The sequence below is a fragment of the Hypomesus nipponensis genome, chromosome 7, assembly GCF_054491055.1.
Source record: "Hypomesus nipponensis isolate SF chromosome 7, ASM5449105v1, whole genome shotgun sequence".
Taxonomy (NCBI): domain Eukaryota; kingdom Metazoa; phylum Chordata; class Actinopteri; order Osmeriformes; family Osmeridae; genus Hypomesus; species Hypomesus nipponensis.
Genome location: NC_140367.1, coordinates 14231816 through 14258293, shown reverse-complemented (window position 1 = coordinate 14258293; position 26478 = coordinate 14231816). Strand labels below are relative to the sequence as shown.

At 41.4% G+C, this 26478-nt stretch overlaps 1 protein-coding gene and 1 long non-coding RNA gene across 2 annotated transcripts in view; one reads left to right on the top strand and one right to left on the bottom strand.

Moving 5' to 3' along the window:
- LOC146276905 (thioredoxin reductase 1, cytoplasmic-like) overlaps positions 1–26478 on the bottom strand; it is an 81058-nt gene that overhangs the window by 9428 nt on the left and 45152 nt on the right. The window lies entirely within an intron of this gene.
- LOC146276906 (uncharacterized) overlaps positions 1–26478 on the top strand; it is an 88963-nt gene that overhangs the window by 19632 nt on the left and 42853 nt on the right. The window contains exon 2 of the long non-coding RNA XR_014762429.1: positions 19467–19558. This is a non-coding gene — a long non-coding RNA (uncharacterized LOC146276906). The remainder of the gene's footprint in view (positions 1–19466; positions 19559–26478) is intronic.

The window sequence follows — 26478 nt, the reverse complement described above, 5'->3', positions numbered from 1 at the left end:
GCTCTGCCACCACTCTTTAGCCGGCTCGCAAGCCAAACAAGTGTGTGTGGCGTGCCTGTTGTTTTGTCTGTTTGTGTGGTGTTTTGACGCCGTTAATTTGGGTTTGCGTTAACGCCGTTAATAACGTGTTAAACTGACAGGACTAATAATAATTATAATAAGAAGAATACGTAGAAACACTTAAGGTGGCTTCGACGCTTCGCGGCTTGGCCACCAACTAAAGAGGGTACAATTTCTGGAAAAATCTGGGGAAAACACTTAAGGTGGCTTCGACGCTTCGCGGCTTGGCCACCAACTAAAGAGGGTACAATTTCTGGGGAAATATGTATTTACTACAATTTCTGGGGAAATTGTAGGGTGTGCTTGCTAGCGTCGGTTGCGGAAGAGTCAGTTTATTAACTGTAATTTTTACAACTGATATTTCTGTATATTTTATATAAAAATGCTTATTTACTATTTATGAAGATTGCATAGATTTAAAAGCATACATTTGTTGCTGCTCATTTACAAATGAGTTGATAAACTATAGCAGCCTCAGTTGAAAAGTTGGATCAAACGAAGATATTGGCAATCCGGTTTAAAACGGTCCTAACCTCTGACTATGTCACCTTAAGTTTTTCCCTGATATTTTCAAGCATTTAGGCTACTCATATTGCATTAATTCATTAAGAACCCCCTTTGAAACAAGCTATTGTAACAATGATCACCTGCAGTTTTTCAGATGGGGGGCACAACATCATTGCCACTAACAAAACTCTGCAAAACTTGTTCTTGCTCCGGCTTTAGCTGTCGGGTATTCGGCAGCGTTACCACAACGGACCGAATGGCTTTGCTCGCATCTTTCTCCGCCGCCATTACGGAACTACAACACAAACTAGTGCACAACATCAACGTCATCGTTCTCGGCCACTCCCTCTGTTCGCTGATTGGCCGGATACAAATCAGCCTGCAAAATCTGACTTACGTACTGAATGGCCAGACCGAGTACAGAAGCAAAATCCAAATTGAGTGTAAGTACGTAAGAGGGCAGAGCCAGGTTAGCGTGGAGAAGCTGACCCCGGTAAATTGTGCAAGCTAGCCTAGCTGCTGTTGCTAGCCAAACTTCACTGAGCAGCACTTGTGCTAGCTGCCGCATCATACCAGTGGAGAGAAAATGACGTTTCCTTCTGTAGTTTCAGTTTGGCAACTACTTGTATACCCTCCTCTTTTGTCTTTATCCTTGGTGCTCCGTTCGGGGAGTTGCGTTTGATTCAGCAAATTGTTTTTTTGATTCACCTCACTCTTCTACTGTCTCATATTAAACCAACTGATATGATGTGCTTTGCTGTGCAGTTGCTGCAATCGTTGGAATAGTAATAATAATAATAACAATACATTTTATTTATATAGCGCTTTTCAAGATACTCAAAGTCACTTTACATGGTTAAAATAAACATAAAACAAGTACATCATATAAAATCACAGCATTTTTACACATTAAAAGCAGATCTAAAAAGGTGCATTTCAACTAATGATTTAAAAGTTGACAGGTTGGTGCAGTCTCTGATGGGTTTGGGGAGTGAATTCTAAAGGGAGGGAGCGGCGATGGAAAAAGCTCTGTTACCCCAGGTTCGGTGCTTGGTCCTGAGTGGGGTGGATAGGAGGTTGGCATTAGAGGAACGGAGGGAGCGGGAGGGAGTGTGATGGTGAAGCAGTTTGGTGAGGTAGCGGGGGTCTGGTTGTGAAGGGCTTTGTGAGTGAGAAGAAGGACTTTAAAGTGAATGCGTTGTAGGATGGGGAGCCAGTGGAGCTTCTGGAGGACGGGGGTGATGTGGTCACGGGAGCGGGTGAGAGTGAGCAGACGTGCGGCGGAGTTCTGGATGTACTGGAGTTTATTGAGGATTTTGGATGGTGAGCCGTAAAGGATGCTATTGCAATAATCAAGTCTGGAATTGATGAACGAGTGGATCAGAATCTCGGTAGTGGAGGAGGAGAGTGATGGACGGAGGCGTGCAATGTTTTTGAGATGGAAGAATGCAGTCCTGGTGATGTTATTGACATGACGTTCGAAGGTGAGATGACTATCAAAAATGATGCCAAGGTTATGGATGTGGGGGGAGGGGGACAGAGTGGAGTTGTCAATGTTGATGGTGAGGTTGTGGGCGGTTTAGGTGAGGGATTTCGGACCGATGGTGATGAAGTCTGTTTTGTCACAGTTGAGTTTGAGAAAGTTTATTTGCATCCAGGATTTAATTTCACTGAGACAGTTGGTGAGGGTGGAGATTGTCGCAGGGGTGATGGAGGTAGTGGAAATGTAAAGTTGGATGTCATCGGCGTAGCAATGAAAGCGGAGTCCATGACGGCGTATGATGTTGCTGAGGGGAAGCAGGTAAAGGATGAACAGGAGGGGACCAAGCACCGAACCCTGGGGGACGCCTTGGGACAAAGGGGCAGGGGAGGAGGTGCAGTTGTTGATGTGGATGAACTGTTGTCGGTCAGTAAGGTACGATCTGAGCCAGGAAAGGGGAGTGCCAGTGATATTAATAGTGGATTGAAGGCGGGAGAGGAGGATAGGGTGGTTAACAGTGTCTAAGGCTGCAGTGAGGTCGAGAAGGATGAGGATGTTTAGATGGACGGAGTCTGAAGAGAGTAGGTGATCGTTGGTGACTTTCAAAAGGGCTTTTTCAGTGCTGTGTTGTGGGCGGAAACCAGATTGGAATTGTTCGTACAGGTTATTGGAGGTGAGGTGGGTTTTCAGCTCCGAGGCGACAGCACGTTCCAGTATTTTTGACAGAAGAGGGAGATTGGAGATGGGACGGAAATTAGACATGTCGTCAGGGTTGAGTCCAGGTTTCTTGAGGATGGGGGTTATGGCAGCCAGTTTGAGTATTTGAGGAACTGAACCAGAGCCGAGGGAAGAGTTGATGATGTGTATGATGAGAGGGGAGATCGCTGGGAAACAGTCTTTAACAAGTGTGGATGGGATGGGGTCAAGAACACAGGTGGTGCTTTTCATTCCGACCATGAGATCGGATAACGGCGTTGGGGACAGGGGGGAAAACTGAGACAAGGACCGGGTGGTACGGGGGGGGAAACAGGTGGGGTGGTGGGAGAGGTAGGATAGGGGGTGGGAGAGGCAGGGGAAGTGGTCAGGTTGCTGTAGATGTTGTCGATTTTTTGGGGGAAATATGACAGGAAGGCGTTGTACTTGTTAACTGTGAAGGAAGAAGTAATGTTGTCGCTAGGTTTCGGGAGTTTACTGATGGTGGAGAAGAGAGTCCTGGGGTTGGTGGAGCCAGAATGGATGAGGTGCGAGTAGTAGGTGGACCGGGCTGTAGAGAGGGCATGTTTGTAATCCTGAAGGTGGTCTGTGTAGGCTTGGTGATGGACTGTTAAACCAGTTTTCTTGTGAAGTCTTTCAAGCTGGCGTTTACAGGATTTCATCTTATGAAGTTCAGGAGTATACCAGGGGGCTGAGTGTGTGAAAGAGACAATTTTTGTTTTAACAGGAGCCAGGTGATCCAAACAAGAGGAGAGTGTGTTGTTATAATAGTTGGTAAGGTCAAAGGGGTTATCAAACAGTGGGGGAGGGGAGGCAGACAGTTTACTGGAGAGGGAGCTGAGAGAGCTGAGGGGGAGATGGATTTGAGGTTTCTGAATGAGATGCTGCGTTTTAGTCCACAGTAGTATCGGGTGGGAGGGGAAGCTTGCACAAATAGAATTAACGCTCTGTTGGTATCTTTGTTGATTCTTTTGGGGAAAGTTATAAGTTTTAATCGATTATTATAGTTATTTTTGATCATATCATGTTTTTATGGAGTCTTTCAAGGCCTTGTCAGCTGGGGTTTCCCCTGGCACCCAATAGGGTCCAATTGCAGCGCTCCCAGAGCCTGTTTAAGGAGAGCCTGGCCACTCCCTATTAAGCCCCATTGTACCGAATTTTGTTGCAGTTCCACCAGAGTTCCACTGGGAGTGATTACGGTTGAGTGCGGAATGAGTGGGAGTCTATGGAGCTAAACGGCTAAATTTGTCTCTTTCACCTGATTGTCGTTGAGAAATCTCAGATTTTATTGTAGTTTTTATATGTTCAACATGGATTATAGGTCGAAAATTGAATGAACGAGCACTTATGTCCTTTCTATTTCTTACAAGGTAAGTCGTTGCCCATAACACGCTAGCATTCTGCTAATGAATGCTGATTGGTTAGTGAAGGACTGACTACGACCATAGATCCCACTTGATGGCATTCGAAGCAGAATCAGAATGTCAAAGCATTAGCAATATTAGCAACAACATCAGCAACCCAAAACTCTTTCTAGCATGTGTATTGACAGGGAGAGCCTAACCGTCAGCTGTGTTGTCGATAGCTCGAGAGAAAAAAGGAAGTGACCAGAGCTTGCCGTAAAACAATATCTCTGGTCGTACGATGTGTATGACGTCAATGACATTTTAAAATGCTTTTTAGAACAGAAAGGCGACTTCTAACACCCAGCAGTGTGTATTTGTTTTGCCTCCCCTTTCAAATTCAAATTACTAGAAAAAAGAAAAGTGGATTTTGATAGCTCCATAGACCTCCATTAATTCTGCAAGCGCCCTCATATGGAACTAGAGTGGAACTGCAACCAGTTCAGAACCTGGAAGTTTCCCGTGAGTGGCAGTTCTCTCTCTCTATATATATATATATATATTATCTCTCTATATCTCTATATATATATCTCTCTATATAATATATATATCTATATATATTCTCTCTACATTTTCGGGCGCTTCCTCCTCAGGCCCCTCTAAACTGGAACTCTCTCCTCAGGCACCTGAAGCCGGAACTCTCTCCTCAGGCCCCTTTTATCATGTGTATCCGAGGTATTAGCGCCACCGCTGTTCGGAGGATACTGTAGGCTATTTATATTAATAGGCTAATTTACATTGAACCTCGGTTTTAGCATAAGTCAATAGTGTTTAACAAAGCGGAAATTAGCATTGTTGCTAGCGTTACGTTTTGGCCATTATAGAATATCGGCATGTTTCCGCGATCATACACACTCCACCATTAGGTGCGTTCGACATGGATTGACTTCATGCAGCCGGCTGCAGGCGGCTGACTTGAAACAGTGAATTCTGGTTAGACTTTTTGTCCGACTTGAGACGTTGCCGAGGCTAGGTCACTGTGACGTAGCCATCAAAGTACCGTGAGATCGATTTGAGAACTGCCGGCAGTCCATGTCGAACGCACCTATAGGCGTAATAAAGAGTAGATGCCGCATTGGCTGCTGGGTGCGAGAAATGCAGCCGCCATCTTGGAAAGGGCAAGTTCCTAGTTGCTTAGCATCAGAATAAACAAGATGCCAGCACTGTGCAGCATATTCCTGCTCAAATTGGCGGACAATCGCAAACAAGTAAGATTTAACATTACCATACTATTGGTTATATTTTGTGAAAATGATAACCATGTCCTATATCATAGCTACATGTATTATCTTTGCAGCAAAGCAAACCGAATGAAAATCAGTTCGGTATGATTAATTATAATACGGGTAGATGAAATCAAGCATTCTGATTTGGTTGAGAGTGAGTCACGGGGTGTGCTATATTGAGCCATAAAGTACTGTAGGCCTGTTTACATTGTGTGTGTACAGTGTGATTGTTTGCCGTGATAATTAAATGCTAGTGTGATAATAAGTGACCAAATAAATAAATACTAACTGTCATGATACATTATTTTAATGCAGGAATTTATTTTAAAATAGTATCTGCTGGTGCACACGTCATGCACTAAGCTACATAAGAATATGATACGTGTTTGCAGTGGACGTATCGCCCCCCTCCCCCTCGTTGAAATGAACGAACTGACTCGAAAAAAGATTCGTTCATTTTACTGAAATAGATTCAAATAACCAAATCAGTAAAATGATCCGAACTTCCCATCACTACAAGATATCCACTTATTTAATTTAAGCTTCGTAGCCACGCAATTACATGACCTGCTTTTGGCTTCTTAAAACTAAGTTTTCCATGGATGCACAATTAATGGAGGTATCCAAATCAACATAGGCTAACCTTAACAACAGCCTAATGTTTATCAAATGTGTATCGAGTCCCAAGTCACTCGTACTGTAACTATAGTTTACAGCATATGTAGCTAGCTAGCATATACCCAGTGCCTACGAAACATTTATAATTGAATGTTTAGGCCTAATGTATAAATTAAATATTATTTTATTGAAAGTGTCCCATTATCGTTGTTATTTTAAAAGCAACTTTTATTAAAGGGGCAATTGATTGCAAATCCGATTTTACCTTGTCATAGTTGAATAACAACAGTTCGGTGGGTAAAATGAACATACAGTGAATATCAAAGTCCATTGACACCTCTTTCCCATGCAAATCTCAAAAAGAAAAAATGTGGCTGTAAAACGCTAGCTTTTCAACAAAGCCACCGGTGTGATGTAAGACCGGGGACCGCCCTTTTTGGCTCTGGTCTGTATCTTTGTCACGCCCCCAAATTTACATCCAGACCAGCCCGAGGTAGCGTTTATCTCCGATACTAGTTTAGCTGCGCGCTGCTCTGTGTAGGCTACTTTTTACAAATAAGAATGTTTTGAATTATAACACGGATATTGAAAATGGACCACGGTCGTAAATGCTGTGTTCCAGGCTGTACAGGGAAGTCTCCACCTTCGGTGTTTCAGTGAGTGCTGCTGTTGGCCGTGTTGCGTTTTTCCTCCCCAGCTTCACTTGTAACATTAGTTGGTTGAAAACCAACCAATCAGCGCGCAGCCCATCTAAATATTAATGAGCATACCATAAAAGGAGAAAAGCTACTGTTTTTTCCCGGGAACATTTCAGAGGATCTATCAGGGGGCATAGAAGAGCACCCGGGCCATTTTCAACCCAACCAATGTTACATACCCTATTCGGAGACCTTAAGGAACAGTGTGAAAAACCCAGTCAATTGCCTCTTTAAATGAGCATTGAGAATGAATGAGATGGTGCGAGATCTAGCTAGGCTAACAAACGTGAAGTTCACAATGCTGTTTGTCCGTTGCATAGCAACAGCCACACGTATGGGATTTTTTCTTGGCTACTGAAATGCGATACCCAACGTTTGTTGGCAATAACTATTTTGTGCTGAAAGGCAGCTTACTATTTATAATGTCGCTGGTAATCGTATTATAAAAGCAATAAGGTACGAGAGGCAGTACTTTATCGTCAATTAAGTACGTGTTCCAGGGTTTGCCTAACAACTGTCATGCCCTCTGCCCCCTAGTGGCGGGTTGTTGTTTGTGTTTCCCGGTTGTGGGTGTGGCCATGGTCTCCAGTCCTGATTACCCACTCACTCTGACTCAGTCTCCACACCTGTCTCCCATCAACTCATCAGCCCTGCAGTTTATCAACCCTGGTTTTCACATCATTCATCACCGGATACTAGTTTTGTCTACCCTTGGTAGTATACTCCCGGTTCCAGTAAGACCAGTATTTTTGTTTTTTTCTGTACTGACTTTTTGCCTGTGCCTCCAGGATCACTAACCTTGCCTCCCAGCCAGACCCCGCACAGCCTACCCTGCCGTTCTATCTGTTTTCCATCATCATCATTCCCCTCTGCACTTACCCAACATTAAACCCCTCTGGACCATCCCTCCGTTTTTTCGTGTCTGTCTTGTGCACTTGGGTCCACCACCACCACCCCGTAACAAACAACACCCTTGAACACGTACTTTATTGACAATTAAGTACTGCTTCTTGTACCTTTTGTTTAATTAAATGCGCTGACAACTCATTGCCCCAGCCAAACAGATTACACTGAGTGGAGCAGTTGCCCCTTCCAAGATGGCGGCCCCACAGCTCGTCAGTGCCAGTAGGCAGTAGCGGTCGATGCGGCGTCTACTCTTTATTATGTCTATGCACTCCACACATGACAAATTTTCCTGACAGAAATAGGTGGTGGGCCGAAGCTCAAAATAGTGCATTTGAATGATCCCTGGCGATGGAGGAGCTGGATTTTTCTGCATAAAATCTGCTTCATAAAATCCACCGATCGTATACTCCGATATTCAAGGTGAGTAAAGGAGGAAGTAAACATTCACATGTGCATTTTGGTGAGCTGGTATATTGTCAGTGGTCAACTGGGCTTCAAATGTATGGAAAAAAAGTAAAACAAATGGCTCATTCAGGTATTCTCTAAAAAAAACATTGCAACATTCCACTTAAACGAGCATGTTTGTTATAGTATTACGCTGCTATTAGTCATCAGAGCAAGTTAACAGTTAAGTGATAATGAACATTGTTCTGCACATGTTCGTAATTATAATTAGCCAGGAGTAGGTATACCACATCAGTAACACTTATCAATACATATTGACAGCTCTGCAGAAGCCTGCTTATGACCAGTCATTTGAATCAGGTGTGTTGGAGCAGGGAAACATCTAAAACATGAAGGACAGGGGTGCCCTGAGGACCAGGGTTGGGAACCACTGTGCTAGGTAATGCTGGATTTCACAGGGGTGTTACAGTAACTTCACTAGCACAAATACAACAAACAAATACAGCTAAAGCACGTAAGATTGAAAATGTAGCTCTGGAGAAGGTTTTATGTATTTTGTATGGCAAGTTGTACAGTGGGGTCCAGTGTATACAAATAACCTACTGCAAAATCAATTTTGCTGTTACAATCTAAGTGCACCACTTTTTATTTGAAAATGTGTTGACAGACATTGCATGCTTATTAAAAGCACAGACAGGACGGGCAGGGCAGAGGAGAGGATGGGCAGGACAAAGAAGACCTATAAATCTGATGTGGAATACCATGCCCCTCTAGTCGTCCGAGTGTCTGCTGCCATGTTTTTTTTTTCATACAATAAGGTAAACCATGCAAGATGCCTTTCTTCTTACTGGCTGGAGATGAACAGTCTGGAGGACACATATTTTGCACATACCTAGGTACAATCTGGGGATTTAGTTGCTCAGAGAAAACAGGAGTATGGTTTTGCAAACACTGCCTGTGATCAAGTCATAAAGCAAACAGCCAACAGAGACTCCAAAACTAAAATTTGACTGACTGGATTCTCCCGAAACAAAGATGCAGTGCATAGATGCCCCACATCACTCCAACACAGTGAACTGCATGAATCATGAAAAGATAAAAAGGATATTCAAAACATGTCAACAATCAAATGTATGATCAATCTATTTGACCAGACACTGGAGGGAGAAAGTCACATAACATCATGAAAAGGAATGCTTGGCTGGACCTGATGTTAGTTTCCTTCAGGTTCACAATGACTCTTATTGAGAGACTTGTTGCTCTTGTTGGTTACTTATAATGGATTTAAACTTTTGTACTCGCTGTGAAATATTTTACTGTTGATTGTTCTTCTACAGGTACACTCTTGCACTTTTTGGGTTTCATGTTGTTTAATTGTACTTGCACTTCTTGAGTTTCATGTTGTTTAATTGTAACCTGTTTAACTGCATGCCCTTATGGTTCTCCCTTTTGGCACTTATTTGGTTTTTCACAATGTATGCTTCATGTTTTGGCTGCTTGCAATGTTTGGAGCTACCTCGTTGTTGATTAGTGACCTATGCTCTTTTGTAAAGCTCTCTTTTGGAAGTCGCTTTGGATAAAAGCGTCTGCTAAATGTATTAATGTAATGTAAATGAAAACAAGTTTCAGATGCAGCAAAAAAAAATGCATTTTTGAGGCTGAAGAGAGAGGAGACAATGCCTTTGTAGAGTTTGTACAATAAAGGCTATAAAGTGAAGAGATAAAACATAATATTTAGATGCTTATAGACAGAGTAAGAAAGACTATGACGTAGGTTAAAGGTTGGGATATAACTTTTAGAGCAGACCGAGACCTATCGCACATTTGATTATGTTGACACAGCTCAGTCTCCCATCTCCAGTCATCTCAGGGTCCCATCACCAGCCAGCTCAGTCTACCATCCCTACAAAAAAGAAGTATACTTCAAGTTTATTTTGTAAGTATACTTGGTATAAAAAGTATACTATTATCATGTTACTTAACCCCTTTTGGATCCTGTTAAATGTGCCCAAAAACGCCTAAACAGCATACCCAAAGTAAATTGACTGCTGTTCTTGAACCATTTGGAGTACATGCATGTAAATGGACTCTTTTGAAAGCTGACACTCTGAAGTTATGTTCCTTGTTGTCAGGACCCCTGTCAGTCCTACTGGTGTTGAGTCATAGAAGCTTGAACACAAGGAAAGTGAAAGTTTCTATTTCCGCCTAGATTTTGTGTTGAAAACAGAGGCCTGAAGAGGCCTAGAGGTGGTAGGTATTAGCTGGAAGACAGCATTGGACCACAGGTTGAAGCCTTACCCAATTCAGATCAAAAGTCAAACATAATACCACAATATATTCATATTTGACACATGTTTTTATAAGAGTACATCCATGCGTTTTCTAAAAACGGCCTTTTGGAGAGTCCAGAAAACCCTTGTAACCAAGGTCAAATTCTTAGGATAAAAAGGTATAATTGTTATCTCTAATGAAAGGTGGTACTTAGAACTATCATAAATAACAGCTAAATCCCTCATTAGTATTACTGAAACACAAAAACTGAAGCATGAACACATTGGAGTGCTTTATCTGATTCCCAGGGTTGGCGCACAAAGAACACTGACATATTGCGCAATCGACTTTTATTTTGAAGGCTCCACAAACCCTGGCATATGGGATATCGCCATTTACAGCTAGCGCTAAGCTACAAGGATACCTAGCTCATTTCAGTGCCATTGTAAGCCAGTTAGAAAAAATCGTGTAGAGGGGGCGGGGGGGGATGGGGGGGGGCAGGACGCACAGACCTGGTTGGCTTTAGAGGTCTGTCACCGGGGCATGGAAGCTTCTATTGGCTCGACCGAGGTGTCTATCAAAAGGTCAGAGTGTAACGGCCATTTTAAAACTATTCCCGGGTTTCTAGTGTACTCACATGAGTAGCTATGAGCGATTATTTGTGACACAAATCAAAAACATTTTTTGACGGAGGAACAATGAAGCAACAAGATCGTGGCTATGTGTGGATATAATTCATTGTTTGGACAACTACTCGACATGGTTTGATACTTTGGACCCTTGGGAATGTAAGCAGATGAGGTTTTGATGAGTTGTGTGCATACCTGGAACATTCCTAAGTAATCGTAGGTAAGTACAACTTTTTTCTCTGGCATTGTTGAATGAACGGTCACCGGACAAAGACGTTGATTGTACTTTCTGTTGCGAGTTGAGCTTGAATTGGTTTATTTCAATGGAAGCACAAGAATCGTAGCTTTCCAACGATGTATAACATGTGTACTAGTCGAAAAAAAATATTTTTTTGAATTGAGTGCGTTCTCACTGAGGGAGGGGGCGCAGGGTTTCTGGCTCGCCGGCGAGCCAAGGAACGAGAACAGGATTATAGTATACTAGCAGTGTACTTATTAATATACAATTTTTGTAGTAAGTAAACTGAATTGGCCCACTTTTTAGGTCATTTAGTACACTTTAAAGTACACTTATAGTGTATTTCAAGGTTTACTTTTGAATACTGTAAAGTAGCCTGTGTAGTTCACCCTTCAGTTCAAGTATACTTCCTAAAGTACTTCAAAGTATACTTTGGTATACTCTGAAGTAACCTGTGTAGTGCACTTTCAGTTCATGAAGTATACTTCCTAAAGAGCCTCAAAGTATACTTTGCAATACTTTCAAGTGCACTTTCAATTAATGCAAGTACATCAAGAAGTAAACTTAATAAATGTCATTTCACTATGACTTACTAATAAATTAAAAGTTTAGGGGACCCTCAGACGCCTCAGATCAGATCTTGCGTCATATTGCGAGAACGGGGGCCCTCACAAAGTCAAACTGCAGATTCTGAAGGAAGCTACTTACTGCATAGGCATCAACATTTTACGAATCCAGCTCTTCTGATGAAACGTAACAGTCATTTAACTCATGGTTACAATGGTAAACCAGCACAACAATGACAATTACCACGCAACAAAACACTACATTCTAAGCAGACACATTTAAAAAACGAAATTCATGAACAGGGTTCTTGCAGGTTTCACGAAGTCAAATTTAAGACCTTTTTAAGACATTTTAAGACCATAAAGATTGAAATTTAAGACCTACACAACGCATTACCCCAAAAATATTCAAATCAAAAGACATTCTGAAAAAACATGTAATTTCTATGAATGGAATTCATAAAAAAAAAGCATAAATTGAATTTATAGATAAAGCAATCACATTAATCGAATTGAATATTTTTGGGGCAAAGTTTGCAGCGAGCCGCGTTCCTGGAGGCTGGATAGGCTACTGCTTGTAACCAACAGCGGAAATCGCTGTGATCTAGCCATAGGTGCGTTTGACTTCATGCAGCGCCGGCGTCGCCTGCAGCTGGCTGCGGCGCTGCATGAAGTCGGTGCATTTCGAACGCAACTCATGTCTCGTTGAAAGTAAACTTTCCCATTTTCCACACGTAGCCAAATTTTAACAAACTCTGAGGAAGCGCAGACGTATTTTGCATGCAGGTATTGCAGTTATCACGGGATTTGTAGTTGTATTACCGCGTACATACCAACACCAATAGGCTATCTTCAGAAAGAAATACAACACACCGAACCAACGTTCGGTGGGCAGCGTTCTGCTGGTTTTGTTTGTAGCAAAGACTCGCTTTGTAGGATACGACTCAATACTTTTTTGCTACCTTATAACTGTGTTTCTGGAAATTAACGAGGGTAAAACCTTTTTAAGACCTGACTAAATGAAATTTAAGACCTCGGATGAAAATATGGACGTTTTTAAGACGTTTTAAGGCCTTAAATTTTAAAGTTCAGAATTTAAGACTTTTTAAGACCTTTCAAGACCCCGCGGGAACCCTGATGAAGTTACATTTGTATTTCGAACAAACGGCAAACTTGTCAGCAATTTTTTTAGACTAGCTAATGAGCCACACTATCTTCATTATTTCACGTTGTTATTTCGTTCTTCAGTCAGTTTGACAATATAACCTTCAAATTCTCAAGTAGCTTTTTTTTTTTTTCATTTTCATTAATACTCCAATTGATAATTATTAGTATAAGAGTATAGGGCTTCAGAATGTTTTGGCAGTAATTAAGGTTACAGCAACAAAAAAAGATTCAATGTGCAATGCATAATACATTTTCATAGACATGAATAATTAGAACTAGAACATGCATTTCCTGCTGAAAATGTGTTGGAATGCTGAAATCTGATTATTTATTTTTTTAATGGCTGAAAATACAGAAATGAGAAAATACCCTCAAGCTGAAATTATTTTAACAAATGTATGACTTACACAAAAGATGGAGTGTGGAAGCTGAGCTGCATCAACAAAGCTATAAGAGCTTAAATTGCCTACAATGCGGGAGAAGCTGAAAGTTGAACTGTTAAACAGAAGAAGTAGGCTATAGTTGTAACAAGAATATTATAGTTTTAACAGCTGAAATTATAGTTGGGATAGTAATATCAGTAGCAGATGTAGCTTATCATTGAGTGCGTTTACTCGTGTTTCTTAGTAGGATTCAATGTTTTGATGAATGAAACATACAGCAGTAGTAGGGCTGATACAGGAAGACACGGCGACACTTTGTTGCAGAAGGATGATGGTGCACGTTTTGTCCGTGACCATACAAGGATTAATAAAAAGAATCATGTAGACGTGTTTGAGTAATCACATTACTAATTACACATGTAAACGGAGTAATTGTATTATTGGCATAATCTGACAATTGCTATCGGGTTTCTCATCATGGTCAAGTGAACGCACTCAGTGGCATAGTTGAACAAAACAGTAGCATTGGCATAGTAGTTAGCAAAAGAGATATTAGCAGCATCTTCAGAATTAGTAGTTGTAGTGTGGCATAAGATATAGCAGTATCCGTAGTGGTAGTAGTTGAGTTGTGGTCAGGGACGTCGTTAGGCCTATTTTAGGGGGGCTAAAGCCCCCCTAAAATGTTCTTCAGCCCCCCCAAATCATTTGGCATTATTGTCTTTTTATTTTTATATTATTTTAATAATAATAATTAAACTTTTGTTTCTCACACGGAAAAGTTATTTATAACTCTTACAAATTATAATCCAATAGCCTGTCATCATACTTTACGATACAAACCCCGGGCACTAGTACCGTCTCGACGTCAACGACAGCCAGTATTATAGCCAAGGAGTTCAAAGTAAATGATGCACGGAGTGAAATTGTAAGTACAAGGAGTTACAGAATGTGGCTATCTGTAGTTGTTAGCGAGTGTTACCTGCTTTAGGTTTATTTGATATGAGGCAAATGAAAGCGAATATTGTAGTGGGCTATGTTAAAACTAAGCTAGCTAACTACTTTGTTAGAAACTGTCCCCAGTTAGCAAGAGTGTGAACTAGCGAATTCGAAATACAAGAAATAACTACCGACGTCTCTCTATCCTTTGCATTGATATATCTCTCTAGTATTTCAAAACAATATTATCAGTCCCTATAGAATGTTGTTATTTATAATCAGTTAATGCTAGTGAAAACTAAATGTCATAGTGTCCCTCATAACGCTATTGTGCCGGTATATCATCCAATTCATTGACCAGATGGATATAAGAACATTCTTTAGGAGAGGTGGCAGCTCCACCCAGTCAGATGAGAGAGAGAAGCAGGAGATTGACAGGGCTGAAGGAGCCGGTGTGACGGAGGTTAGCGGTCTACAGGTCTAGAAGGAAATGAGTGGAGTTTTTTTTATTTTCTTCTACTGTGGTAGAAATGTATAGGCATTTGTTGTCAGGCCTAGGCTACTCCAAGGCATAGCCTAAACTAGATTATTACATGATATTTTTATGCCAAGTCATAAAATTGGCTTCTGGATTTCGATCAGTTATGTTTCAATGTTTGAACTTATCTTAAAGGTGACATGACATGAAAACTTCATTTTATGAGGTTATTTAACATTAATATGAGTTCCCCTAGCCTGCCTTTGGTCCCCCAGTGGCTAGAATTTTCGATAGGTCTAAACAAAGCCCTTGGTGTTCTTCTCCGCCTTTGACAAAATCAAGGCTCAAACGCTCTGTTTGAAAATCTCCTCCAAGTGACGTAGATACGAGAAAGGTTACCTCCCCTCTCTCTACTTTGCCCGCCCAGATCATCTGGCCCGCCCATGAGAAACTGAGCTACCACCGTGCAAAAGGGCAAGTGCGATATCGGTTTTTCCTAGAGAGACATCATGGGGAGCAAACAAACAAAGCACAACAGTTGCTCAGTGCTTGGATATACAAATGCAAGCACAAATCTTTATTTAGGGTGCTTTCACACCTGACATGTTTGGTCCGTTTCAATCGGACCATGGTCCGTTTTCTCTGAAAGTACGGTTCGTTTGGAGAGGTGAGAACACGCATTCGAACTCTAGTGCGGACCAAACAACCGAACCATGGTCCCCCTAAAAAGATGGGACTCGGTCCGGTTCCAAGTGAACCATGGTTCGGTTCGCTTTAGGTGTGAACGTAATTGGACTTAATATTGACCTATTCCAGGAAGCAAACCAAAATGTAGTGCATTGTGGGTTGAAAAAGGAATTTACACTTGGCGGAGACAGCCGTTCATTAGCAGCGAAATTATTGAGGGAAAGCGTGGGGCAATGATGAAGTGAAGGAACGGCAAATATGGTCTGATGATCATATTGCAGAGATACTTGTGGAGACAGAGTAGCGAGGTATTTAAATGATTTAGTGATATAGGCCTAGGTACTGAAATAAAGCATCAATATTGCACAGTGGACCAATGTTGGTTGAAAGTTACAAACTTAGACAGCTAAAAGTGCGTGATGTTCTATGGAAAAGTGGTAGCTCGTCAGACGAAAACATATCATTCCCATGGTTTGATAACCTGGATATAATCCTGAGTAAAAGACCAACGAGCAACCCAAAAAACGTGGTCGTGCAACACCAAATAACAATTAAAGATAGTATTGCGATCGCAATACGCTGCTGTTGCTCCATTGTTGTTTGTGACAAGGAAGTGATTTTCCCTCACACATTTTCTGGCCAATAGATTAACAACCTGTATGACCGCGTGTCATAGTTTTTTTTTTATGTCAGTTTTTTTTCAAACGTTGGTTCGCTTAAAACAGGACCGTGTGAACACTAACCGGACCTAATGAAAAATGCAACAAAGTAGCAACTCATCCACTGATTCGGACCAAGCAAACGGACTAATAGGTGTGAAAGCACCCTTAATTCCTTCATCCGAGCCTCTGCACAACCAATATCTCAATTTTATTTTCGCTGGAAATGCTCCGACACAACTTCCCAAAGTTGTGCATGTCTGCGCCAAACATTTCATCCAGGCATGCAGCCCTAAATCTCAGAACTTCTTAAGTGAATCACACTTAGATGAGCTTGCCAAGCACTATAGCATCAATCTGAAAAAAAGAGGATAAAAAAATAAAAAATAATTGCCGCACGCAAACATGCCACTCCCCTTGGGGCTAAGCCCCCCCTTTCTTTGAATCCTAGAAACGCCCCTGGTTGTGGTGCTCTTAGTCAGTCTTTTAATGAGACGAGTTGACTGAATCGCTTGTCTTGTGTCTCCACTAATCAGCTAATACCAATCACCTGTGTAAGAGACAGGCGCTTGTTTGTGTGGTTGCCACGGTGATGGTGAAGCTATGGCTGCTAATGCGATGAGGGCAGAGAATACCAGAAATTTAGCAAGAATCCACACCTCAAACAATTTAACGTAGACACAAAACTATACGTCCAATCCAAAAAATAAAGATATTTTCCGAGACCCAAGACTCTGCCGAAACCAGAGATGTCATTTTGATACCTGTGCGTTCAGAAATACGACTATAACGGCAGTTTATAAATCTTGTTATTTTTTGTTTTCTGTGACGAATTTGTCACCACATTTGCATTGGACTCTAAGGGGCGAGAGTTGGACTTTGTCTCGCTTTCGTGGGGCTCTGAACAAATGTGTAAGTCTTTTAGATTCCACAGACAACTGTCTACAACCAGCACAAAATTAGCTATCTATTGATCCAAAAACGAAGCATGAAGAGCGAAAATTGTGGCAATGGTGGCAAACTAGAAATATGTTTTCAACGACATCCGAAGCTCCCCTCCGCTCTAAGCGATTCAGTCTGCACACTCTGGGCTTTCTCGTAAACACCCATGTAAATCTCAGAAACGGTTTGAAAAAGTCATGAAACATAATCAGTGATATATCAAAAAGTTGAATAGATATCAAAAAGCTGAATTATATAAAAATAGTTTAGGGTTTTGTCAACGTTTTAAAGTTTAAATGGTAGCTCTAGCTGAAAGATTGAGGAAGAAGGAGGATTTGGAAGTTGAAGAAGTTTTAAGAAGTTTGAAAGGATTTGAAAGAAAACTCAATTGGAAACCCATGTTAAAAATATTATGAATATTGATTTATATTAATTCAACCATAAGAGGTACAAAGCTGAAAAGTCATTGCGCCCATGGCCTGAAACTGCTGAATTTTTTGATAGCTGAACGGTTTTAATAGCTGAAGATTTGAAGGTGCTGAAAGGTTGCGAAGAAGAAATAGAAGAAGTTGAATAAAGATTCAAAGAACAATAGTTGGAATGCTGAAGCAGCATTCCAACAATGAGATGGATCTAAAAAATGTAACCTGTAATGTACTTTAAATTTATTTGGACTGCTTTTGCTGTATAATAATAGAAAACGTACATCTTACTCCAGAAGAAATGTACACTATTTTCTGTTTCTAAGCATACTTCTTTAAAGTATATCAAAAGTCAACTATTTTCAAAGCATACTTAAAAGTATATTAAAAGTGAACTATTTTCTAAGTATACTTCTTAAAAGTATATTAAAAGTGACCTGTTTTCTGAGCATACTTCTTAAAAGTATATCAAAAGTGAACTAAAAGTGTACTATCCATATTTTAGTATACTTATAGTATACTTTAATATACTTATTTTTTTGTAAGGGATCTCCAGTAAGATCAGGGTCCCATCATCAGCCAGCTCAGTCTACCATCTCAAGTCAGGGTCCCATCACCAGCCAGCTCAGTCTACCATCTCAAGTCAGGTCAGGGTGCCTTCACCAGCCAGCTCAGTCTACCATCTCCAGTCAGCTCAGGGTTCCATCACCAGCCAGCCCAGTCTACAGTATACTCAACAATAGGTAGACACAAGACAGCTTACACCCTCGACCTGGAACACGTTATTATAGCATCAGATGTTTAAAAACAGTTTAACTCGGATGTTGTGTATTACTTTTTACAGGGTTTTGGGGGATCACTTGCAAGGGCTACCCCATTGAGGATCAGCCAGTGTCGATTTTAAGTCTCTACTAAGCACAAGAGGAAGAGCCAAGACTACATAAACACTTTCCATATGCTACATATTATGGTATTTTTTGTATAAAAACGTCTCAATGTTCTCATATTTCTATGTGTTTTTTGGCTACCCAGCTCACAGCCAGCTAAGTTTCCAGGTCAGTGAATGCCCAACAGATAGCTATAAAGATGATACACGAGTTCTGGTTGGTTGGAGACTTAGGTAGTTGAGATGATTGCCTGAAAGTTGCTAACTTTGAACAAAGCTACAGAGAAAATGTGCAAGAATTGGATGTGCCAACAAACGAAAATGTTTTAAGAACAAAACAACGTTGATAATATAAAAAATACAGCTCCTCCATCGACTGGGACAGGTCATTTAAAAAACTAAGGTAGATAAGTGGGCTTGGCCCATCACTTAAAAGGTCATGACCTGAATCATATGTTCCATGATGGATTTAAGTAACATTTAGCTATAAAGAATAGAATTAAAGAATTGTGTTGTCATGCTTAATTGGGGTGTGCTCGCCGAACCATTGTTATCTCACATATATTATTATTCTTTTTGCCCCCCTAAAACTTTGTCAATATTTGGACTACATAGACAACATAGGTGTCAAACGTTTCGTCTTGGTAGCGATTGAGTTGCTTGTATTTGGATTTACGTTCCGTTGCACAGTTTAGGAGGTTACGTTAACGTTTTTGTGGGGACAAAGTGCCTTTTGTCGACGAAGGGTAACCTGTGCCAGCTACGTCACCACGTCAACACACGTTAGCAACGACGCATGGATACAACGTGATAGAGACTTTCTAGCTCGCAAATTGGAGCTTGGATTACGAGTGAAAAATACCACCCCCAAAAAATCACAACCATATAGCTTTATAGAGAAAGCGATTTCGACTGGAACTGCAATCTAAATTTTTTTATTTAGGTTGTGACAGTCTTTGAAATTTGAGCGAGTTCAGGTCACCCGTGAGACCGCCTAGTCTTTTAGGCGGCAGCCAGGCTAGAAAACGTCAAAGTAGTATTTCTTTTTTTCTCAAATTTTATAGTTCAATTTTACACGAAAAAAACAGAAAGAGGGAAATGTTATGACGATATGACTATTGTGAAAAAAGCCAGGTGGTGAGATTTTAATATAGGTTGCTGTAAAAACGTTGATTTGTTTGCCAGGTGAGAGCCTGTCAGCCTCCATTGACGATTGCGGCAGCAACAACACAGTGGTCAACAGTGTTGACACTCAGTCAACTGTCGATCTGCGTCTGGTGAGTATTTTCTTAATTTCGTACCAGGGTAAATTCTACATCTAAATGGACAGCAGTGTTTTAAAGATATGGCGATTGCGAAGACAGCCAGTGGGTCAGCATAGTTTGTTATTTGTGTAAAACTTGGAATTTGAGTGAGACTTCGTCTTATTTGACGTTAGCCACAGAGTCACAGACTCGGCTCGCCCACTGGCAGTGTAGTAGGCTACAGTACTGTCTTCAATGCCACAGCTATGACTAAACTGTCTTATTACACGGCTGTTCTTAATGCTGTAGAATGCTCCATTCACTTGAATGGGGCTTACATTCTGCAGTGAACAATTTTCTCATATTTAACCGTTGCTATGCATATTTGACTGCTGTCAAGGGAAGTGGCCTTTTTGCCTCGGATTCATGTCTTTCGTAGCACTCCGCAAGTAGTCCGGTAACTTTTCAACCCCAGCGTACTCTGTTGCTTAGCGACGTCAGCTTATTTGAAGCCTAAATAATGTTCAAAGTCTATGAAGTTCAACGTCTTTGGTGAACTATTTCTCTGCTGATCAACAATATGAATGGTAACAAATACATTGTAAAAAGACAGACTGTGTTAAGTTATTTTTGTTGGCAGGTAGCCGTGTAATAAGCGGGATAATGTATAGAACGCCGGTTCTATACATTATCGGGGAAATAAGCCCCTTCATGGCGAAACAAAACTGGCGAAAACTCCGCTTCGCGTCGTGCCTAACAACTCCCCTTACCTGTTCTAAAATCAGCCCAAACCACGGCCTCTTGGGGCTTATTGCATAATTATCCCTTACAAAAGAAACATTCTAATTTCCTGCGCTTTCAAACAATCAGTGGAGTGTGGATAGCAACTAGCCTGGCTGCCAGCCCAACTTCTCCCACCCACAAAAAAATTAGTTTGGGAAGTTGGGTCTGGAGGGTCTCGTATTGGGGACAACTACAGAAAACCCAGAATCGGGACGGACCAATGAAATTGCCAGGGCGGGCTTTATATGATGATGGACAGATGATCAACAGTAACGTAATCAACAACGTCACAAAAGAGCCCTTGTGTTGAATTCGTTTTCAACAAACAAAATAATACGTTGCTCTGATTGGTTGTAGGTCTATCCAATTGAGCGTAGAGGCACGAGTTTGGTTGAAACACGCTCCATACTCAAAGCCCAACGGAGAGTTTTCAGACTCATATTCTGACTAGAATTATGAGTATGACAACGTCAGGCTAGATAGCAACGGCAGCTAGCTTGAGTCTAGCAAACTGCTTTTGAATTAGCCATGTCCACCTAAATTCATATTTAACTTTTATGCTTTGGGGGACTTTTTTCGGTACTATTTGAATGGCAATTCCATCTGAAATACTGCCAGTGACAACGTTGTCACGGTGCGTGTCCACTACAGTGTTTTTTAACGCTCTGCACTGCTTGCCTTCCCACAGTGCTCCACGCTCGGAGCGTTAGAAAAGTGAATACAGATTTGTAGTTCTCTAAGGTCACTGTTGTAGTTTGTGTTAAACGGTGTCATTGACAAGTGTGCAGACTTGGGTTCATGTACTTACAATATCGATCATTATTGATATAAATATAGGTGCTCCTGTCTCGATCAAAATACAGCTTTTACACTGCATGATGCAAGGAATCAGATACGCTGACTAGATGTTGCATGATCTTGTCAACTAGGCTACTGTAAGGTTACAGTACTGTACAGCACTTCAGTAACATTCGCTAGGTTATGGCCACTACACATTTACTGTATTGCTAGCAAGTGAGAGCCAAGCAGCATTTCAACGTTGAATGTCAATCGTGTGCCGGGTAAACTAGACTACTGTAGCTAGACTAGTACAGTATGCAGCTAGCACAGAAGAGAGCTAGGTTACGTACTGTAGCAAGCTAAAGTGACGAGACTGAATTGAACACACCAGGGACACCGACAACCTCGGCAACCCTGCGCCAGGTATACATTTTTTGTTAACGTCTCTTTAATCGTACAGAGGAGTATAAAACAAGACACATACGATGAGTTGCTCTTCCATCTTGAAATTGTTAAACCTAGAAATGTTTACCATTACCAACAGTTGTTACGTTACAAGAAACAAGAAACCAACCCGATTGGCCAACGCCAGCGATTTCACGCTCCTCATTTACATAAAGTTGAGAAAATCCAACTTTTGATGCCCCGCTCGCCTTCCCACAATGCCCTACGCGATCGTCGACGCCCCGCTTGCCTTCCCACAATGCCCTACGCGAGCGTCAACTCCTGGTTTAATTGAAAATGAATTGGAAGACGACGCCCCGCTCTGCCCGCCCCGCTGCAGTGTGAACGCACCACTACAGTAGGTTGTTTCAAAGGGGGTTCCTTGTTTCAAAGGGTGTTCTTAATGAAGTATGCAATATGAGTAGGCTAAATGCTTGAAATATCACTAGAAGGGAAAATGGACCCACCTGCAACTGAAGCAAGCAAGCACACCTTACAATTTCCCCAGAAATTGTACCCTCTCTAGTTTGAATTGTCATTTGTTTGCAATGACAAGTGATTTATTTTCATTATAATTTTTTTTTTTGTAAATACGACGAGGCCCCCCTTCTGGCCGAGGCCCTAGGCAACTGCCCGACTTGCCCAATGGGACGCACCGCCGCTGGATCTGTTGAGCAAGCTGCCCGTAGTTGTTTTGTTTGTTTGACAGAAACTTGTTGTCACGCATTGCACACACACACATGCAAATATAGCCTACCGAGAGAGAACCCCCAAGTCGATTACTAAAATCAGAGAGAAATTCAAGGAGATGGATGACATCAAATTAATTCTCGAAGTTGAAAAGCACAGGAAGTTGTATGACCCCCAGCCATGGGCGGATCTACAGGGGGGCAAGGGGGGCAGCTGCCCCCCCCCACTTTAGTCTTGCCCCCTAGCTGCCCCCCTAACTGCCCCCCTAACTTTGGTGATCCAAAAACTGTACTTGTAAAAACAAACCCGCCAATATGTCCACAAGTTTCTCAAAATATTGAACTGAACGATCCATTTACTGAAAGTGAACAATTAAATGTTTTATTTTAAACGTATTCTTAGCCCCCTGCCCCTCAAATAGCTACGTCCCTGCATCAAACGTGCAGAGCTGGCTCGCACACAGTGAGTCTGCTGCGGCAAAGACTGGAGCAACTGAGCTGTCCCCGAGCCTCTGAAGGTGAAGTTTAAACACACGTTTAACTTAAATTTACATTGGTAATGAATGTAATGTATGCTAAAGTCGATTCAGCATCAGCAAAAACAGCGAGTCTATTACGTTAGCCAAAAGTCAAATCGTTTCATTTGTAAGAGCCCTCTGTCCTTTGATAAGTTTTGATTTTAGTAAACACAAAAACAGCTTCATATATAATATAAACTCTTGTTTGTATCCATAACGTTTACTGATGGTCGCTGTTTTGCCGATCTTACGTTACAACACACAATAATACAGTGCTAGTTGGGAAATCAATAATTTATATGATTATGCAGCCCTATAAAATCCACTTACTCCCACATGCTTGTGAAATATTGGCTGCAAAGCATAACAACTGTCGCTTTAAGCTTTCCTAAAAAAAGATGGGTTATCATGGGTCATTTGTGGACTGTAATGATAAGTGTTTAATTAGGCTATAATAAGTAGGCCTACTTGAGTATTGTCTGCTGTTTTATACTTGTAGTCCACTGCATCTTGGACACAAATATTCTACTTTGAATTTTCATTTTGCTTTTTATACTTGGACTTTTTAAAAGATGCAGTTTTGTTTCGTTTGAACACTGGGCTCAGGCGCGGAGTGGCCATCGGGAGAATCGGGAGAATTCCCGATGGGCCGTTCTGCCCGCTCATAAATTGGACCAGCAGATCGCCTGCTTTCTCTTTTTTTTTCACACACCGAATAAAACGATATGTGTTAAGTCTGTTAACTACTACAGTGTTTCCTCTAGGATTTTTTTTAGCAGGGGGGGCAGGTCTGTCCGGACCCCCCCCCCCCCCCCCCCCCTCCAGCTAATAGTCTAATAGCTAATGTAATATTGCACATATTTTAGTCCTATTTCCCCTAAATAAGTTAGCATACTTAAAAGACACCTTAAAGTATGTTCTAAATGGCATGAATGCTGCCAATTAATAATTGACATAACAACTTATTGTAAATGGTCAATGGCCTATAGGCTATAGCTATAGACTATAGACCAATTATTTGTTTGTAAACATTCGGGATGTGCGCGCAATGTGGCTGCAGAAAACCAGGAAAGGATAGCATTTTAAATGGCAAAAGGACCACACGGATAATACAAATAGTTAGATTTAAAAAGACCAAAAAGGTTGAGGAGGACAGCCTTTGAGAGAAAGTGATTACCCAATGATCTGTCACATCAGAATTTTGATTTGGGTCACAAAAGTCTTGAAATTTGAGTCGCCCGGTACAGACCGCATAGTCGAGCGGCAACCATGTCTTCACGTCATGTCACAAAGTTAATAATTTAAGTTTTACAGTCAATTCTACATCTAAAAAGTCAAACAGGGCAGCTTTCAAGAGATATGGTAATTCTGCTTTTAGCCAGCTGGTCCGATTATTTTTCTGATTTGTTTACACTGGCAATCTGAGTGAGACTGCTTCCCAGTTACCCTCTTTTGACATTAGCCTCAGTCAGACTCGCTCACTGGCAGTGTGCACAATGTTGTATTTCACTCCATTCTACACCAGAAACATCAGGGAGGATTGCCTAATGTAGATACGAGCCTGATGAAGATAGCCAGCGTCTCGGATTTCTTTAACCGAGCCTGTTTCATTCGTCATTTGCCTGAGAAAGTGACCTCCGTTAGCCAGGCTAGTTTTACCCGATTACTTGGTCAGGCTATTTAAGGGTATCGGGGTCAAGTGACTTATGTGCATAGACAATTGAAACGTAAATGTATTTGTCCAAAGGCCAAGAGCCTCAAAAAGTTCATATCAAGCCCTGCAATCCAGTGGCCAGAGATATATGATGACCTGATCGACACTCCAAGTGTAATAGACCGGGGAGAAGTTCGTCTTTTTCAACCGACATGCGCAGTTGATCCTGCTTGACAGTTGTGCGACGTAGTGTGATAATTGGTCTATAGGACATTTCGGCCGGACGTCAAAACAACAAATATCTAACTTCCGGGTGGATAATGTCGATCTTAGCTAGCGATAGTTAACCTTAACAAGCCATTGAAGCCAACAGGATTTTCCATGTCATTTAACCACAAACACGTTTTATGATTATTATGATTATAACACGTTTCATGATTATGCTTGTGAACTGAAAAACGAGATGTTCCCAATGTCGTCGCTGTTGATATTGTTAGCGAATAACGGTAATTTTGTAACGGTGTATCAAACTTGTAGTGACTCGCTAGCAGTAGCTACAATATCCAACTTAACGATTAAAGATTTTCTGGACTGTGTGAGCTTTCTAGCTATCTGTCTGGATACAATAATTTTCCTTCAGGGGTTCTCGTTCCTTGGCTCGCCGGCGAGCCAGAAACACTGCGCCCCCTCCCTCAGTGAGAACGCACTCAATTCAAAAAAATATTTTTTTTCGACTAGTACACATGTTATACATCGTTGGAAAGCTACGATTCTTGTGCTTCCATTGAAATAAACCAATTCAAGCTCAACTCGCAACAGAAAGTACAATCAACGTCTTTGTCCGGTGACCGTTCATTCAACAATGTCAGAGAAAAAAGTTGTACTTACCTACGATTACTTAGGAATGTTCCAGGTATGCACACAACTCATCAAAACCTCATCTGCTTACATTCCCAAGGGTCCAAAGTATCAAACCATGTCGAGTAGTTGTCCAAACAATGAATTATATCCACACATAGCCACGATCTTGTTGCTTCATTGTTCCTCCGTCAAAAAATGTTTTTGATTTGTGTCACAAATAATCGCTCATAGCTACTCATGTGAGTACACTAGAAACCCGGGAATAGTTTTAAAATGGCCGCTACACTCTGACCTTTTGATAGACACCTCGGTCGAGCCAATAGGAGCTTCCATGCCCCGGTGACAGACCTCTAAAGCCAACCAGGTCTGTGCGTCCTGCCCCCCCCCCATCCCCCCCCCCCCCCCCCCGCCCCCTCTACACGATTTTTTCTAACTGGCTTACAATGGCACTGAAATGAGCTAGGTATCCTTGTAGCTTAGCGCTAGCTGTAAATGGCGATACCCCATATGCCACGGTTTGTGGAGCCTTCAAAATAAAAGTCGATTGCGCAATATGTCAGTGTTCTTTGTGCGCCAATCCTGGGAATCAGATAAAGCACTCCAATGTGTTCATGCTTCAGTTTTTGTGTTTCAGTAATACTAATGAGGGATTTAGCTGTTATTTATGATAGTTCTAAGTACCACCTTTCATTAGAGATAACAATTATACCTTTTTATCCTAAGAATTTGACCTTGGTTACAAGGGTTTTCTGGACTCTCCAAAAGGCCGTTTTTAGAAAACGCATGGATGTACTCTTATAAAAACATGTGTCAAATATGAATATATTGTGGTATTATGTTTGACTTTTGATCTGAATTGGGTAAGGCTTCAACCTGTGGTCCAATGCTGTCTTCCAGCTAATACCTACCACCTCTAGGCCTCTTCAGGCCTCTGTTTTCAACACAAAAGCTAGGCGGAAATAGAAACTTTCACTTTCCTTGTGTTCAAGCTTCTATGACTCAACACCAGTAGGACTGACAGGGGTCCTGACAACAAGGAACATAACTTCAGAGTGTCAGCTTTCAAAAGAGTCCATTTACATGCATGTACTCCAAATGGTTCAAGAACAGCAGTCAATTTACTTTGGGTATGCTGTTTAGGCGTTTTTGGGCACATTTAACAGGATCCAAAAGGGGTTAATTAAGTACCTATCTATCTTATTGACTATGGAAACTTTATCATTG